We start from the raw sequence: 19,488 nt of genomic DNA on the forward strand, positions 1-19,488 counted from the left end.
TCCATCCAAAACACCTGCAAAGGGTTCCTATTTCATGTATTAGTTTCACCTTTGAGGCCTCTAATACAGTGCGACGTTACAAAAAATGATAACGCAGACTAACGCACAGCAATACAAAGTCTGTGCGACATTCACAGTGCACATGTTGCGTTGTGTGTAGCAATATTTACTAAGTGCTGCATGCTGTGCGTTTAGCTATAAATTTGCTGCGTTATGTGTGTTGCACATGCTCAGTAATACATGCATACGCCGTTTTCGTTCCATCAGTTGCGACGAATACGGCGCACCAAGAGTCAAATAACGCAGTGCAAAATAACGTCCAATATCATAACCTACATGCGCTGCGTTAGGGGCACGTTGTGTGACTTTAACGTCACATCAAACTCAACGTCCCACTGTGAAAGAGGCCTGAAGCTGAATTACTGAAATTTTGGAAAATTTAAGATACTTACCTAAAGGAAATTTTCCTTTCCTGGTGCAATTCCATGGCAGCATACTATGGGTGATAGCCCTGCCTATTAACCCTATTGGACATGTTAACTATAAAGTGTTTGAGGAAGCATAGACCACCATTCTTGTAACTATCGTCCTCCCATCTGGGTGGGTTCGCAGGCTGCCATGGAATTGCACCAGGAAAGGAAAATTTCCTTTAGGTAAGTATCTTAAATTTTCCAAATTCCCTGGTGCTTCCATGGGAGCATACTATGGGATTTAACTATCCAAGACATTGCAGAAGGGAGGGAATAACATACCATTTATTAAACAGCAGTAGCAGTACTAATTATAGAACGACCCACAGCAACTGATGACAGTACAGACGGGTCCACTCTGTAGTGGTCTATGAAAGTATTACTAGACTTCCAGCCTGCGGCCTTACAGATTGAGGCCAGAGATACTCCCGCTAACGAGGCCCAGGAGGATGCTATTCCTCTGGTTGAGTGGGCTGCAGTATGTTGAGGAGGTGCAAGTCCTTTAGACTTATAGGCATTACATATAGTTTTCTGGATCCAAGCAGCAATAGTCCTAGTAGCAGCCTCTTTACCCTTTCTGAAACCCACAGGGACAAGAAGTAGACGCTGAGAACGTCTAAATGGCTGTGACAGCTGCAAGTATTGTTTCAAAAGGGAGACTATATCAAGTGGGTGAGGCGTAGCAGGATTTCCTTTTTCAAAGAAAGCTGGAAGAGTCCATTCATTATCTTGGTGGAAAGCAGTGACTACTTTTGGAAGGAACTCTAAAACTGGTCTCAGAACTACCCTATCATGGTAAAACACAATGTAAGGGTCAACAGCTCCCAAAGCATTAAGCTCCGATACCCTTCTTGCGGACGTAATCGCCAGCAGAAAGGCCAATTTGTATGTTATATTAGTGAAGGAGCAGTTTTCCAGAGGATAGAAAAGAGCAGCACTCAAATAGTCCAGAACTATTGGCAGATCCCACTTCGGGTAAAAAAGTTCCTCTTGGGAGGCTTTAATTTTAATGCGGCTTTCAGAAACTGTTTGACTACAGGATTCAATGCCCACTTTTCTCCCGAGAGAGAGGAGAGTGCCGTTACTTGTAATTTTAGGGTATTAAAACTTAAACCCATCTCCAATCCGGCCTGAAGAAAGTCTAATACGTTAGATACTGAGGCTGATAAAGGATCAAAGTTAAGTCTTGAGGCAAAATCTACAAACTTCTCCCAAACTCTTCTATAAACCGTGTTTGTAGAAGGTTTCCTGGCTTTTAATAAAGTGTCCACCACTGCATGCGAATAACCTAGGTTCGCAAACCTTTGCCCCTCAACATCCATGCCGCTAGATGAAGCTTGTCTGGATTCGGATGAAGAAGTTCCCCTTGAGACAGTAGAGTGGCTGAGGTGTTGAGGAATAGTGGTTGGCCAGAGTTTGTTTGGCCAGTAAGGTAAGACTGCCAGTACTGTTGCTTCTTCCCACATCACTTTGCGTAGAAAGCGAAAGATTAGAGGAACAGGAGGGAAGGCATATAGAAGGACAGGAGGCCATGGTTGGGATAATGCATCCGTAGCAAGAGCTTGTGGAGACGGAAAACGGGAGAAGAACTGCGGAAGTTTGTTGTTGTATTCCGAGGCAAAAAGGTCTATTTGTGGGATTCCAAAGGTTTGAGTTATCAAATGAAAATATTTCTGATTGAGCGACCACTCGTTGTTGTCTATAGTGTTTCTGGATAGGAAATCCGCCTTCTGATTGAACTGGCCCGGAATATGTACAGCTTTGAGAAGTAGAAGATTCTTTTCTGCCCAGTCTAATAATCGGGTCGACTCTAGAGATAGTACTTGACTGTGTGTTCCGCCTTGATTCTGAATGTAGGCTACTGTAGTCGAGTTGTCGGTTCTTATGCAAACTGCTGTCCCACGTAGAAGATGAGTTAAAGCTTTGAGACCTAGGCGGGCTGCCCTCAATTCTAAGAAGTTCGAACTTCTTAACACAGGCCGAGACGGCCAACGAGCTTGAACCACTTGGTCTTGACACCATGCTCCCCAACCGAACAGACTGGCGTCTGTGGTAACATAGATCCAATCTACTGGGAGAAGAGAAAACCCGTTCTGCAGATGCTCTATCTGTGTCCACCAGAGGAGAGAAGACTTCATTTGCGCCAGCATCTTTATCGATTGGTCCATATCCTTCTTGTTCCATTGAAGAAGAAAAGGGAGTTGAAATCCTCTCATATGGGCATGTGCCCAACGTATCATGGGAATTGTCGCGGCCAAGGTTCCCAACAGCTGAAGGCACTGTCTGGCCGACAGAAAGGAGCTTGAGTAAGCTTTTTGGACCCAGTGCAGAATTGTTGGAATCTTTTCTGGCGGTAACGAAACAGTGTTGTTGACTGTGTTGAAATATGCTCCCAAATAGGTCATGGCTCTGGTAGGTATCAGTTGACTTTTCTGAGTATTGATTATCCACCCCAAGTCTTGGAGAAGTAGTAAGGCAGACTTTGTCTCTGAGAAAAGATTTTCCTTGGACCGTGATAGTATTATTATGTCGTCCAGGTAGTGGTAAATTCGAATTCCTTTCTGTCTGAGAAGGGCTATCGGGGCTTGTAGTACCTTGGAAAACGTCCTTGGGGAGGTTGAAAGACCAAACGGGAGAGCTACAAACTGTAAGTGCAGATTTTGAAGTGCAAATCTCAGATATTGATGACATTGAGGGTGGATTGGAATGTGAAAGTACGCGTCTTTCAGATCTATAGAGACCATGAAATCGTTCGGTTGGACTGACAGGATTATTGATTGTAGCGATTCCATCTTGAACTTTGGCAACCAAATGTGCTTGTTTAGTCTTTTTAGGTCTATTACAGGCCTCCATCCTCCGGACTTCTTTCTCACTAAAAAGAGAGGAGAATAAACACCCTTGCCTCTTTGTAAGGGTGGGACTTCCTGAACCGCATTCTGTAGAATCAGTTGGTTGATATATTGAGTTAGACATAATCTTTTTTCCTTCGAGGAAGGGAGACGTGTGGGAAGAAAGATGTTTCCAGGCACAGTCTTGAATTCCCACTTGTGGCCATTTTTTATAGTTGTCAAGACCCAGGAGTTTGAAACCCTGTCCGCCCACACTCGAGCAAAGGAACTTAGCCTTGCACCGACAGGTGGAGTGTGGGCGGACAGGGCCTCAAAAAGACTTCCCCTGAGCCTGCCGACCAGACGAGGAAGACTTTGTTGTTTTAGGTAAAGAAGACTGAGCGCCCTGCCATCTTCTTTGGTACTCCTTTCCAGGTTTATATGATCTAATATTTTTATACTTCTGGAACTGAGGTTTTTGTACAAAGCGTTGTTTCCTAGTTCGTCTGTCTTGCGGGATGTCACCTGATCTTACACCTGTTTTTCTGGAAATTGCCGAGTCTAACTGTTCACCAAAAAGAGCTTTGCCGTTGTAGGGAATCTTCACCCATGTCTGTTTTGAGTTAGAATCAGCATTCCATGGTCGTAACCAAAGGGATCTTCTTGCAGTGACCGTGCCCAGCATTGCTCTAGAGGAGGCTCGAACCCCATCAATGGCCGCCTCTCCCACAAAGTCTGCAGCGATTTTTAGGTCTTCTATGGCTGAAACAACCTGATCAATCTCCGCTCCTGACTTAACGGCTTCCTCTATGTTATTGGTCCAAATCTTCATGGCCCGGGACAAGGATGTAAGAGCAATTGATGTTTTGCAAGCAGCACCCGCAGACAAGTATGTTTTCCTTAGTTCACTTTCCATCTTGCGATCCAAAGGTTCTTTAAACGCCACAGAGTCCTCCAATGGGAGAGTTACATGTTTAGCTAAATTCGCCACAGACGCATCCATTGTTGGTGCTGAATGTAACGAGTGTGCATCAGAGTTTCGAAGAGGATAAAGTTTTGCCCATCTGTTAGTAAATGACGCTTCCATCCACCTTTTTCCATTCTTCATCCATTACTCCTTTAATCTCTTTCATGAGCGGAAATGCAGGACCCACTTTGGACAGTTGAGGATAATATTTCCCAATTTCCAAAGACTCTTCCTCCGGATCAGTCCACTGCATCGATTCTTTTATTGCTTTTATTAAAGGTTCAATTAATGAAAATTGGAAGGTGACCGGTTCCTCCGATTCTGAATTGGAGTCTTTTGACAACTGTGCTTCCAATGGCATAGTCACAGCCGAAGTGCCAGCAGCATGGGAAGTAGATGGATCAAGAGCCGGTGTTGAGGTGGGCAATGAAGAATTGGTCGAAACTTGAGCCGCTATCTCTTCTCTTACTGCTTGTCTAATGAGCTGAAGAACTCTAGAAGAATCTTCAGAAGAATTAGTAGTATTTTCTTCCAGACATCTCTCACATACTATTTTCCCTGGCATCGCTCTTCTGCCGCACATCCAGCAATCAGAAGATCGCGGCCTGGGTGGAGATTGTCTTCTTGGAGGAGGAGTTGGTGAACGTCTGTCTGATCTAGATCTTGATCTATAATAAGACTGTGGAGTAGCTTGGCGAGATTTTGAGCGGCTTTTCCTGGTAGAATGGTATGAAGAATTTGAACGATAATTTTCCGATGACTTTTGAGATCGATGATCACTTGAAGTCTTTTTAGGTCTAGAAGGGCTAAGAAGAATACTAATTAGTATCCATGAAGCCAATGACCCTCTGTACCAAAATAAAGCTGTGCGCAGCGAAAAAAACAAAAATTTCCTCACTGCAGGCTTTCCTCCTAACAGCCCGACAGGAGCTTCCGAAAAAAGCACCTATCAGGCTCAATGCGGCTCCTTAAATAGAGCTGGAGCGTCCGAGCATGATCAGACGCTCCTTGCCCACAAGCAAGATGGCCGCCGCCATCCGAGAAGGGGCGGAAGGGGAGGCACAGAGGCAAAAGATACAAAATTAGCATAGCCTCGCGCGCGCGAGAGAGAGGACGCCATGGCGTCTCTGCATAGCGTCCACCGCAGACTTCCCCATGCCTCCTCCGCAACTCAGCCCAGGGCAGCCCAGGCAAAGGCACTCTATGATCCCGGAGCCCAGGCGAACCAGACGCACAAGCGCCAGGGGAACAGCAAGAAAGAGACCTACAAAAGGAAAAAGGTAAAAGAAAAAGAAAGATTTTTATGCGCAGCATGGCACTAAAGTCTGTATTTAACAGACATAATATCCAGGATCGGTACCGGCCCTCACTGTAGTGCATTTAGCACTCACTGGAGTCCTCCACAGGGAAAGGGATAAACCCTGTAGGATGGCTAGAGAGGAATAAATGTCCATAGGGAAGGGAGGACAAAATAAAAAAGAACGGTGGACTATGCTTCCTCAAACACTTTATAGTTAACATGTCCAATAGGGTTAATAGGCAGGGCTATCACCCATAGTATGCTGCCATGGAAGCACCAGGGAATTATGGACTTTTGCACAATTTTCATATTTCTGAAGTCTCACCAGTAGTGAGTGATAAAATCAGCGGATGTCACACATCTCCCGAGGAATTGAGTGATTGCAGTTAAAATCAGAGCCTGACATACAGAAAATAAACTATACCTTGTTGTTACAGAAATATTCGGCATATATTTAAGAATGCCTTCACCCCAAATATGGGGGGGGGGGGGGGGGGGTTGGAGTTGTCAAACTCAAATACATAGTGGGATGAAGTTGAAAACTGGGACCACGTCGCAGGACAACCTTGATGTCTAGTGGCAAGCTCCTTTCCTTATACAGTTCCCCAGTTCCTTGGTGTCTATTGCCCCCCTCCCTCCCCTACACAGTTTCCTGGTGTCTAGTGGCTCTCCCTCCTGTAAACAGCTCCCTGGTGGCCCTCCCTCCCCTATATCGTGCTCTGGTGTATAGTGGCCCTCCTCCCTCCCCTATACAGTTCCCTGTTGTGTAGTGCTCTCCCCTATACAGTTCCCTGGTGTCTAGTGGTAAATTGCATGGTGTATACCAGGCATAAACTGTCCCTCCCTACTACCTTAACTTACTGTTCCTCCCACAGCAAACCTCCCAAAGACAACAGGCTAACATCACTGCGTTCATTTTTCAAAGGGAGGGGGGTTTCAAATACCTTCCAGTCATAGTGTCATTATCTTATCCAAAATACGAAGCTTTCTGTTAGTTACATGCTAGATAAGTTTGTTACTGTAGCAAAAAAAAAAAAAAAAATCTTCCCTCAATCTGGCTGGAACTGCACAATTCCTGTAGTCACTCAAAGGCCCTCAGACCAAGTTAAAAAAAAAATGGGGAATATATAGGGACCTAATTTTGAAAAAAAAACCAAAGGGGGTGGGGGGCTGGAGGTTACATATATTTTTGGGGCACTATTTTTGTACATAGTAACTGTGTTTTGGCAATTCTATATTTGTGGATGTTACAACCCTCTTTAACAACCACAAATAAAAATATTTAGAAAACAATTCAGCCGATTTCACAGCTTAACTGGTTTCAAGAAATGGCATGAAATGAATATCGTAATAATAGATTATTACATCAGGAAGAGAAAGTTTTCCGCTGAATGTTACAGCTCCTGCCTTGTTGTGTGATGATTTCTGACACCCCAATGACTGGGCGGAGCTGATCTGTAAGGGTTGCAGATCTCCAGGATGTGTCATATAATACTACCCCCCCCCCCCCCCTCGTTATATCGGTTACTGCGTAGTTAGTTTTGTTTTTCTCTTGCTTGTATCGGGTTTTGAACGTTTTCTGGAATCAGCATTCCTGCTGCTAAAAAGACTGCCGTGTTTGTTGGTAAAATGTGCTGAAAACGCAAACTGTCATTTTGCATTTTAACGCTAAAATTGCCAAACGAGGCATTAATAAGGATGTGAAAGGCATGCTGCTAGTGTGACGGTGGCCACTAATACTACAATTTGCCGAACGAGCGTTTACGAAATTACGAACGATTCTTCGTATGAACGATCGGCAATGATTGCTTGGGACAAGTAATGGACAAAAATCTTCTGACCTGAATAATAATAATAAAAATAATAATCTCCTGAATAAGGAAATTAATCCTATTTTCGCATCGATCCCGTCAATCTGATCGGATCGGTTAGGAGATTTTTGTCAGTTAGTGGTCACAAACAATCATTTCCAATCATTCAAATGAAGAATTGTTCATCAGCAATAGAGTTGGGCCGAACGGTTCACCTGCGAACGGTTCCATGCGAACTTCAGTGGTTCGCGTTCGCGTCCCGCAGGCGAACCTTTGCGGAAGTTCGGTCCGCCCCATAATGCACATGGAGGGTCAACTTTGACCCTCTACATCACAGTCAGCAGGCCCAGTGTAGCCAATTAGGCTACACTAGCCCCTGGAGCCCCACCCCCCTTATATAAGGCAGGCAGCGGCGGCCATTACGGTCACTCGTGTGCTGCCTGCGTTAGTGAGAGTAGGGCGAGCTGCTGCAGACTGTCTCTCAGGGAAAGATTAGTTAGGCTTAACTTGTTCCTGTCTGGCTGCATACCTGTGCTGTGAACCCACCACTGCATACCTGTGCTGTGAACCCACCACTGCATACCTGTGCTGTGAACCCACCACTGCATACCTGTGCTGTGAACCCACCACTGCATACCTGTTCAGTGAACCCACCACTGCATACCTGTGCTGTGAACCCACCACTGCATACCTGTTCAGTGAACCTGCCACTGCATACCTGTTCTGTTCAGTGGACCCGCCACTGTATACCTGTTCATTGAACCCACCACTGCATACCTGTGCTGTGAACCCACCACTGCATACCTGTTCTGTGAACCCACCACTGCATACCTGTGCTGTGAACCCACCACTGCATACCTGTTCAGTGAACCCGCCACTGCATACCTGTTCTGTTCAGTGGACCCGCCACTGTATACCTGTTTAGTGACCCCGCCACTGCATACCTGTTGTGTTCAGTGAACCCGCCACTGCATACCTGTTGTGTTCAGTGAACCTGCCACTGCATACCTGTTCTGTGAACCCGCCACTGTATACCTGTTCTGTTTAGTGAACCCGCCACTGCATACCTGTTCTGTTCAGTGGACCCGCCACTGTATACCTGTTCAGTGAACCCGCCACTGCATACCTGTTGTGTTCAGTGAACCTGCCACTGCATACCTGTTCTGTGAACCCGCCACTGTATACCTGTTCTGTTTAGTGAACCCGCCACTGTATACCTGTTCTGTTTAGTGAACCCGCCACTGCATACCTGTTCTGTTCAGTGGACCCGCCACTGTATACCTGTTCAGTGAACCCGCCACTGCATACCTGTTCTGTTCAGTGGACCCGCCACTGTATACCTGTTCAGTGAACCCGCCACTGCATACCTGTTGTGTTCAGTAAACCTGCCACTGCATACCTGTTCTGTGAACCCGCCACTGTATACCTGTTCTGTTCAGTGAACCCACCGCATCAGTGCGCATACCTGTGCAGTTAAGTGAACCCACCTACCTACGTGAGTGCACGCAGTGTGATATACCACTCCGTGCATACCCGATATGGACAAAACAGGTAGAGGAAGAGGTAGTGCCAGAGCCAGAGGAAGGCCACCCGGCAGGTCTGCGCGAGGTCGTGTAAATGTAATTTCGTGTGGACCTGGCCCACAGTACAGTGCTCGGAAGAAGGCACGTCCCATCATCTCCCAAGATTGTCAGGACGTGGTTGAGTATTTAGCGACACAGAACACCTCATCTTGCTCAGCCACCAGCGCTACTACTAGCACCACTTCCGCTGCATTTGACACTTCGCAAGAATTATTTAGTGGTGAAATCACTGATGCACAGCCATTGTTGTTACAGCCAGATGAATTTTCACCAGCTCATATGTCTGAGTTACGCGGCAACACTATGGATGTAACGTGTCAGGAGGATGAAGGACCTACTGATGGTGCAAGTTTGGATTTGTCTGAGGCAAGCGAAGCTGGGCAGGATGACTACGATGATGATGGTAATAGGAATCCTCTGTATGTTCCCAATAGAGGAGATGAAGAGGGGGACAGTTCAGAGGGGGAGTCAGAGAGTAGTAGGAGGAGAGAAGTTGCTGAAAGAAGCTGGGGCAGCTCTTCGTCAGAAACAGCTGGTGGCAGAGTCCGGCACCATGTATCGCCACCTATCTACAGCCAGCCAACTTGCCCTTCAGCATCAGCTGCTGAGGTCCCCATAGTGCCCACATCCCAGGGTGGCTCAGCGGTGTGGAAATTTTTTAATGTGTGTGCCTCAGATCGGATCAAAGCCATCTGTTCGCTCTGCCAACAAAAATTGAGCCGTGGAAAGGCCAACACTCACGTAGGGACAAGTGCCTTACGAAGGCACCTGGAGAAAAGGCACAAACAGCAATGGGATGGCCACCTGAGCAAAAGCAGCAGCAGCACACAAAAGCAAAGCCACCCTCCTTCTCCTCTTCCTCCTCCATCAGGTGCATTATCTGCTTCTGCCGCTTTCTCCCTTCCACCTTCACAGGCACCCTCCTCCACTCCGCCTCTGCCCTTGAGCGGTTTCTGCTCCTCTGCCCACAGCAGCAGTCAGGTGTCCGTGAAGGAAATGTTTGAGCGGAAGAAGCCAATTTCGGCCAGTCACCCCCTTGCCCGGCGTCTGACAGCTGGCGTGGCGGAACTGTTAGCTCGGCAGCTGTTACCATACCGGCTGGTGGACTCTGAGGCCTTCCGTAAATTTGTGGCCATCGGAACACCGCAGTGGAAGATGCCAGGCCACACTTATTTTTCGAGAAAGGCCATACCCCAACTGCACCGTGAAGTTGAGAGGCAAGTGGTGTCATCTCTTGCGAAGAGCGTTGGGTCAAGGGTACACCTGACCACGGATGCCTGGTCTGCCAAGCACGGGCAGGGCCGCTACATTACGTACACAGCCCATTGGGTGAACCTGGTGGTGAACGATGGCAAGCAGGGCGCAGCGGACCAAATTGTGACACCTCCACGGCTTGCAGGCAGGCCTCCTGCCACCTCCTCTCCTCCTGCTACATGCTCTTCGCTGTCCTCCTCCTCCTTGGCTGAGTGGCAGTTCTCCTCTCCAGCTACACAGCCCCAGCTCCGCAGGGCCTATGTTGCATGCCAGGTAAGACGGTGTCACGCCATCTTAGACATGTCTTGTCTCAAAGCGGAGAGTCACACTGGAGCAGCTCTCCTGGCTGCTCTTAAGAAACAGGTGGATGAGTGGCTGACCCCGCACCACCTGGAGATAGGCAACGTGGTGTGCGACAACGGCAGCAATCTGCTTGCCGCTTTGCATATGGGGAAGCTGACACACATACCCTGCATGGCACATGTCATGAATCTAGTGGTTCAAAGATTTGTGGCAAAGTACCCTGGCTTAGCGAATGTCCTGAAGCAGGCCAGGAAGTTCTGTGGGCATTTGAGGCGGTCTTACACAGCCATGGCACGCTTTGCGGAAATTCAGCGCAAAAACAACATGCCGGTGAGACGCCTCATTTGCGATAGCCCGACTCGCTGGAACTCGACCCTGCTCATGTTCTCCCGCCTGCTAGAGCAGAAGAAAGCCGTGACCCACTACCTCTACAACTACAGTAGAATGAAACAGTCTGGGAAGATGGGGATGTTCTGGCCCGACAACTGGACACTGATGAAAAATGCATGCAGGCTCATGCGGCCGTTTGAGGAGGTGACCAACCTGGTGAGCCGCAGTGAGGGCACCATCAGCGACTTAATTCCCTACGCTTACTTCTTGGAGCGTGCTGTGCGTAGAGTGGCGGATGAAGCTGTGAATGAGCGTGACCAGGAACCGTTACGGCAGGAACAGGCATGGGACCAATTTTCATCAGACCCAGCTGTTTCCTCAACACCTGCGGCAGCACAGAGGGGGGAGGAGGAGGAAGAAGAGAAGTCGTGTGCAGAAGACGAGTCAGACTCAGAGGATGATGAGCAAGGTGTTTCTTTGGGGGAGGAGGAGGAGGAGGAGGGGACAGCGGCAGGAGAACAACCTCAGCAGGCATCGCAAGGGGCTTGTGCTGCTCAACCTTCCCGTGGTATTGTTCGCGGCTGGGGGGAGGAGGTTGACTTACCTGACGTCACTGAGGAAGAGCAAGAGGAGATGGAGGGTACTGGATCCGACTTTGTGCAGATGTCGTCTTTTATGCTGTCCTGCCTGTTGAGGGACCCCCGTATAAAAAACCTCAAGGGGAATGACCTGTACTGGGTGGCCACACTACTAGACCCTCGGTACAGGCACAAAGTGGCGGACCTGTTACCAACTCACCGGAAGGTGGAAAGGATGCAGCACATGCAGAACCAGCTGTCAACTATGCTTTACAATGCCTTTAAGGGTGATGTGACGGCACAACGCCAGCAAGGTACCACTGCCACTAATCCTCCTCCCATGTCCACGCAGTCAAAGACAGGACGCTCCAGCGATCTCATGGTGATGTCGGACATGCGGACGTTCTTTAGTCCAACGCCTCGCCGTAGCCCTTCCGGATCCACCCTCCACCAACGCCTGGAACGGCAGGTAGCCGACTACCTGGCCTTAAGTGTGGATGTAGACACTGCTGTGAACAGCGATGAGGAACCCTTGAACTACTGGGTGCGCAGGCTTGACCTGTGGCCAGAGCTGTCCCAATTTGCCATCCAACTTCTCTCCTGCCCTGCCGCAAGCGTCCTGTCAGAAAGGACCTTCAGCGCAGCTGGAGGCATTGTCACAGAGAAGAGAAGTCGCCTAAGTCACAAAAGTGTTAAGTACCTCACCTTTATCAAAATGAATGAGGCATGGATCCCGGAGGGCTGCTGCCCGCCCCAAGACTAAGTCAGTCCCCGCACACACAGCATCTCTGCCTGCACGCCGTGTGACTGGCTGCCTGGCCTGCCCCAAGAAGACTAAGTCGCTCCCAGTCCCTCCACACAGCATGTCTGCCTGCAGGCCGCTTGACTACCTTCTCCGCCACCACCAACAGGGTCCGGGACTCCATGCGGATTGCTGAATTTTTTAGGCCGCTGCTAGCAGCGGCCGCTGTAATAATTTTTCTGGTGCGTGTACATGACTGCCTAATTTTTCTGGCTGCACTGCGGGCAGCTGCAACAACAAAAGAAAAGGCATGTACATGCGCCCATTCCCCTTCGTGATCATTACCTTGCCGTGGTGAAGGGGCTTGCGTATCACAATGAAGCAATGACCGGCGCCTAGATGAGTGTCTCGGGGGGCACACCCACGATAATAAGGTCGTTGCCTCATTGTGGTCAGACCAAATTTGATCAGCTGGACAGTCACTGTTCTGTCATTCAGCTACATCAGCCAGGCGACCATATGGGCTGTAAAGCCACCAAAACCTGCACTCTCGCCATGGTGCGCACCAGTCCAGCACGGCCGTCACTACACAAACAGCTGTTTGCGGTGCGTTACACGGTGAGTTTGGTGTGTCAGTGTGAAGCAGTGCCTTAATTACACTACCTGATTGATGTATACACATGCAAGATGTTTGAAAGCACTTTAGGCCTGTCATTTAGCATTCAATGTGATTTCTGCCCTTAAAACGCTGCTTTGCGTCAAATCCAGATTTTTCCCCGGGGCTTTTGGCGTGTATCCCACTCCGCCATGCCCCCCTCCAGGTGTTAGACCCCTTGAAACATCTTTTCCATCACTTTTGTGGCCAGCATAATTATTTTTTTTTTCAAAGTTCGCATCCCCATTGAAGTCTATTGCGGTTCGCGAACTTTAACGCGAACCGAACCTTCCGCGGAAGTTCGCGAACCAGGTTCGCGAACCTAAAATCGGAGGTTCGGCCCAACTCTAATCAGCAATCGTTCGGCAAATTGTATTGTTATCTGACACATTAAAGGGAAGGTTCAGGGACTATCCGAAAAAAATAAAAATCCGCATCCACTTACCTGGGGCTTCCTCCAGCTCGTGGCAGGCAGGAGGTGCCCTCGGCGCCGCTCCGCAGGCTCCCGGTGGTCTCCGGTGGCGCGCCCGACCTGGCCAGGCCGGCGGCCAGGTCGGGCTCTTCTGCGCTCCAAGGCCCGGGGATTTCTGCGTCCCACGCCGGCGCGCTGACGTCATCGGACGTCCTCCGGGCTGTACTGCGCAGGCACAGAACTACTGCGCCTGCGCAGTACAGCCCGGAGGACGTCCGATGACGTCAGCGCGCCGGCGTGGGACGCAGAAGTGCCCGGGCCTTGGAGCGCAGAAGAGCCCGACCTGGCCGCCGGCCTGGCCAGGTCGGGCGCGCCACCGGAGACCACCGGGAGCCTGCGGAGCGGCGCCGAGGGCACCTCCTGCCTGCCACGGGCTGGAGGAAGCCCCAGGTAAGTGGATGGGGATTTTTATTTTTTTCGGATAGTCCCTGAACCTTCCCTTTAAGAAGGCTACTTTATGGATGAACAGAACCGCCAGCTATCCAAATGCAAGAGCCGACGCGCAAGAGCTAGCACTGATTGCCAAGAGCAAGCCGTGCCCACTAATCATGGCTGCCGGTCTCATGTGTTCTTTCAATATTCGTCTGCCCTTTGGTTGGTCAGCCAGGTCATGTGATGCTTTAAACATTATGTAATTCGTTGGGATAAGTTTAGGGGCGGGAGGACACAGGGTAATACCACTACACATTGCAATGCTATTTATAGTGGGATTTAAAGAGACACTGAAGCGAAAAAATAAATGATATAATGAATTGCATGCAAAATATAGAAATGATCGCAGCGCCAGACAATCGAAATTGGTGTAAGGCTGCACAGAGAATATGGGCAGGTGTTCCTATGCCCATACAAAGAAGCAAATAAATAGTAAAGAGAACTCCTGCGCCTAAGCTTATATTTGCTGAGAACAATTTAATAAAATCAATGAATATAAAATAGCTGATTAAAATGACAATGCTATACAAATTTTATCTCATGATCACATAGACCCAAACAATGCATTAGCAACACTAGACCCAAGTTAGGAGTCCCTGGTTCAAAATTGGCCCGTTTAGATAACGAGAAAACGGCCGTAACCCAGTGACTGTCAACTAATAGGTAACCTGGTTGCAAATAATGAAATTGATGGACCTCAGAAATATAGATAATGTCTCACAGCACCAACGAAGAGTGTCATCTGAAAGAAAACATCATAGTAAAACCCAAATTGTCTCAATCATAAATAGTATAAATCCTGAATAAAGCCAATCTTCTCATGTATTGATAGTCATATAAACTAATGGTGACGTCTCACCATGTGCTAAACAATGGCATGCCAATGCATAAAAATGAAGCAGCGATAAAAGTTCCTTATGGAAAAAGGCGTCCTGGAAAAAGATATATATATATATATATATATATATATATATATATATATATATATATATATATATATATATATATAGCAGCCTAATTGGATAAGAGTAGTACAGCGGTCTCTCCTCAATGACTGGCAATGCCAGGTACTCACGCTACCACAGCGTGCTCCTTCAAGCGGTACGTGCGTTGGTCTATCTCGGCCAGAGTGGAGAAGGAGGAGGAAGGCTGGAATCTGGTCAATGACTCTATCCTGTACGGCTGCGGCCGCTAGCTCAATGCAGGAGAGTGATGTTACTCCGGGAAGATTGACCCCGTGAACCGGAACTGTTTCTTTCGTGACGTCACACAGTGTCTACACCAATCACGCCAACGCGTTTCGGAAGGGTCCGCCTTCCTTCGTCAGGGCTAAGCGATTGGTGCACAACTTGTCCTTATATCCACCCTCAACTCCTCCCTCTTGGTCCGTCACAAAGATTAGTCCTTATTCATTAAAAGCAAAGAGTTCTATGTCCTGATTTAGGCCTGCTGGAGCTAATGAATTTAGCGTAAAGATCCAGTAAGATTCACGTCTGGACATCATTTTAAGATAGTCTCCGCCTCTCCAATCCTTCATCACACTCTGAATAGCATAAAATTTGAGTAGTCCTATTTTTCCTTGCGGACACCTATTAGTTGACAGTCACTGGGTTACGGCCGTTTTCTCGTTATCTAAACGGGCCAATTTTGAACCAGGGACTCCTAACTTGGGTCTAGTGTTGCTAATGCATTGTTTGGGTCTATGTGATCATGAGATAAAATTTGTATAGCATTGTCATTTTAATCAGCTATTTTATATTCATTGATTTTATTAAATTGTTCTCAGCAAATATAAGCTTAGGCGCAGGAGTTCTCTTTACTATTTACACGATATAATGAATTGGTTGTGTAGTACGGATAATTATTAGAACATTCAAGCAAAGAAAATATTCTCATATTTTTTATTTTCAGTTGTATAGTGTTTTTTATAGCGTTGCATCATTCTCTAACATTTGCAGTTTACACACTACTCAGCATTCTAAATGATTTTACAGAGCAGACCAGTGAACTATTGACCTGTCCTCTGCAGAAGAAAAAGAAAATACAATCACTGACAGTTGAGATAACAAGCTTCAGAAGACAGAGCTCTCTGCGACTTTGAAAGTGGAGCTCAATGGCTCTTTTGCATAGATAACAACTGGAGTTTCTTAACTCTTCCTGTACTGGAAACAATATTAGACTTATGTCTCTGCTCCTAATGTTTTATTTCTTAGCTGTACAACACATACAAATTATTATATAATTTTTTTTTGCTTTAGTGTCTCTTTAAAGAAGCACCATCATAGAATGCAGTAAATTATTTAAGATTTTTTTTTTTTACTTTTACGGTCATTTTTCTGATATCAGCATCAGAAAAAACTTCTTATAGCTATATATTGCTGTATATTGGTATGTGACCCCGTCCTTACAGTGATGTCACAGCCTAGGCTGATTAGCTATACAGAATACTCCTCACAGAGCATTCTGGGAGACAAGGATTTTTTTTTTTACTGGTCACTGAGTACATAAACATTCCACAGAGCTGCATCTGCCAGCAGTAGTTATGTTGCTACCTGTGATAAACTTCAGAATGTAAATCAGGGAGAGGAAAGATTTTACAAATGGCCAAACACCGACTAAATCAATTATAAAGGAATACTGTAAAAAATAAACCATTGTGTTCATTATGTTATTTTCACTTCAGTTCCACTGTAACCACTTCCCAAGCGCAGGTTTTTTTCACCTTTCAAACCAGAGTAATTTTTACATCCTGCTCCTCCCTTTCATTCGCCAATAACTTTATCATTACTTATCACATCAAAATGATCTATACATTGTTTTAGTCATCACAAATTAGGCTTTCTTTGGGTGGTACTTTTTGCTAAGAATTATTTTATTTTCTATGCATTTTTAATGGGAATAATAAGAAAAGTTCTAAAATAAAATGTGACAGGATAAATAAAACTCGCATGTTTTATATGCCAATTTGTCTCGACGACGTCAGCTTCATTCATCGCAGGCACTGTGATTGGGTTTGGGAAGAGGCTGTTCCCATTCACCGATGACGGAATGGGGGGATTGCGACGAAAACGAACGGCAGCGGCGCGCCGATTGGGAATGGCGAGGTAAAGCAGTACGGATATCTACGCCCCTGGTTGTTAAGTGAAGTTTCCAGGGGCGTGAATATACGTACCAGCGGTGGGGAAATGGTTAAGTTAAATGTATGCATGTATGAGAACATCATCTATTTAATTTATTTTTTTGTTGCATTCAGTCTAAAGTTCCTCATTAAACACCAATTTTGGTTATATTTTGTGATCTGAACTCATTATATTAAATGAATATCCAGCTTTTCCATTATAACCCGGTCTCTGCTTAATGCCTGCGAATGGAAGTCGTCTTCTTAAGAGGAAAATGGAGACCCGTCCAAAGTTTTCTCTACTTAAATTTAATGAAGCTCTTGCCTGCCAGATAGGGCTTTGCACCCTTTACCGCTTGAGCCCCACAACCCGCAGCCTGGTGTGAAGACGAAACGCCGCTACGCTCTCCCCCTAACGACCTGCGACTTTCAGAGCGTCCGCCGAACCAAGTCCTGGAAAGAAATGTCAGCCTCCCTCCGGCCGTCTTGGCCTCCGTTTCTGCGGCCGTGGAAAACATATTAAGAGAATAAGAGTCCCATAATTACTAATAATAATAGTGGTGTCTGTAACCAATTTCGGGGAAGCCGAGAACATATGTTAGAGCGCTTAGCAGCCCGTCTAGACACGTTTTACAATAAGGGGAAGAATGGCTGTGCATTTGCATATCAATACCATATGGGTGTACCATAGATAGACAGAAGTCAGCTGAACATGTTCAATTAATTATCTGCTCTGCGGCCAGTTACAGGACGGCAATAAACTAACACCTATAGCGAATACGCTTACCGAGAGCGGCCACATCGCTCTGCCGCGGAATGTCTTACCAATCCATGGATAGAGTTTGTGCCGCGACTTCCATACGATCTCCTATCTGCTCTTCATTTCATTTTATGTGAAACAAAACAAGAATGGAGAGACGGCTACACACAACCAGCGTAGAAACCCCAATTACAGTGGTGTGAAAAACCATTTGCCCCCTTCCTGATTTCTTATTCTTTTGCATGTTTGTCACACTTAAATGTTTCTGCTCATCAAAAACCGTTAACTATTAGTCAAAGATAACATAATTGAACACAAAATGCAGTTTTAAATGATGGTTTTTATTGTTTAGTGAGAAAAAAAAAAGTCCAAATCTACATGGCCCTGTGTGAAAAAGTGATTGCCCCTTTTGTTAAAAAATAACTTAAAGGTGGTTTATTACACATGAGTTCAATTTCTATAGTCACCCCCAGGCCTGATTACTGCCACACCTGTTACAATCAAGAAATCACTTAAATAGGAGCTATCTGACACAGAGAAGTAGACCAAAAGCACCTCAAAAGCTAGACATCATGCCAAGATCCAAAGAAAGACAGGAACAAATGAGAACAAAAGTACTGTAATTGAAATCTATCAGACTGGTAAAGGTTATAAAGCCATTTCTAAAGCTTTAGGACTCCAGCAAACCACAGTGAGAGCCATTATCCACAAATGGCAAAAACATGACACAGTGATGAACCTTCCCAGGAGTGGCCGGCCGACCAAAATTACCCCAAGAGCGCAGAGAAAACTCATCCGAGAGGCCACAAAAGACCCAGGACAACATCTAAAGAACTGCAGGCCTCACTTGCCTCAATGAAGGTCAGTGTTCACAACTCCACCATAAGAAAGAGACTGGACAAAAACGGCCTGCATGGCAGATAACCAAGGCGCAAACCACTTTTAAGCAAAAAGAACATTAAAGCTCGTCTCAATTTTGCTAAAAAAACATCTCAATGATTGCCAAGACTTTTGGGAAAATACCTTGTGGACCGACGAGACAAAAGTTGAACTTTTTGAAAGGTGCGTGTCCCGTTACATCTGGCGTAGAAGTAACACAGCATTTCAGCAAAAGAACATCATACCAACAGTATAATATGGTGGTGGTAGTGTGATGGTCTGGGGTTGTTTTGCTGCTTCAGGACCTGGAAGGCTTGCTGTGATAGATGGAACCATGAATTCTACTGTCTACCAATAAATCCTGAAGGAGAATGTCCGGCCATCTGTTTATCAACTCAAGCTGAAGCGATCTTGGGTGCTGCAGCAGGACAATGACTCAAAACACACCAGCAAATCGACCTCTGAATGGCTGAAGAAAAACAAAATGAAGACTTTGGAGTGGCCTAGTCAAAGTCCTGACCTGAATCCTATTGAGATGTTGTGGCATAACCTTAAAAAGGCATTTCATGCTAGAAAACCCTCAAATAAAGCTGAATTACAACAATTCTGCAAAGATGAGTGGGCCAAAATTCCTCCAGAGCGCTGTAAAAGACTTGTTGCAAGTTATCGCAAATGCTTGATTGCAGTTATTGCTGCTAAGGGTGGCCCAACCAGTTATTAGGTTCAGGGGGCAATTTCTTTTTCACACAGGGCCATGTAGGTTTTGAGGTTTTTTTCTCACTAAATAATAAAAAACATCATGTAAAACTGCATTTTGTGTTCAATTAGGTTATCTTTGACTAATAGTTAACGGTTTTTGATGAGCAGAAACATTTAAGTGTGACAAACATGCAAAAGAATAAGAAATCAGGAAGGGGGCAAATAGTTTTTCACACCACTGTATTATTATTATTATTTAGTATTTATATAGCGCCAACATCTTCTGCAGGCAGCACTGTACAGAATA

General features: G+C 46.3%; 1 protein-coding gene across 3 annotated transcripts in view; it reads right to left on the reverse strand.

Moving 5' to 3' along the window:
* Positions 1-19,488, reverse strand: part of COX10 (cytochrome c oxidase assembly factor heme A:farnesyltransferase COX10) — a 1,230,266-nt gene that overhangs the window by 373,279 nt on the left and 837,499 nt on the right. The gene's annotated exons all lie outside the window — the stretch shown is intronic.

This window comes from Hyperolius riggenbachi, chromosome 12 (genome assembly GCF_040937935.1).
Source record: "Hyperolius riggenbachi isolate aHypRig1 chromosome 12, aHypRig1.pri, whole genome shotgun sequence".
NCBI lineage: Eukaryota > Metazoa > Chordata > Amphibia > Anura > Hyperoliidae > Hyperolius > Hyperolius riggenbachi.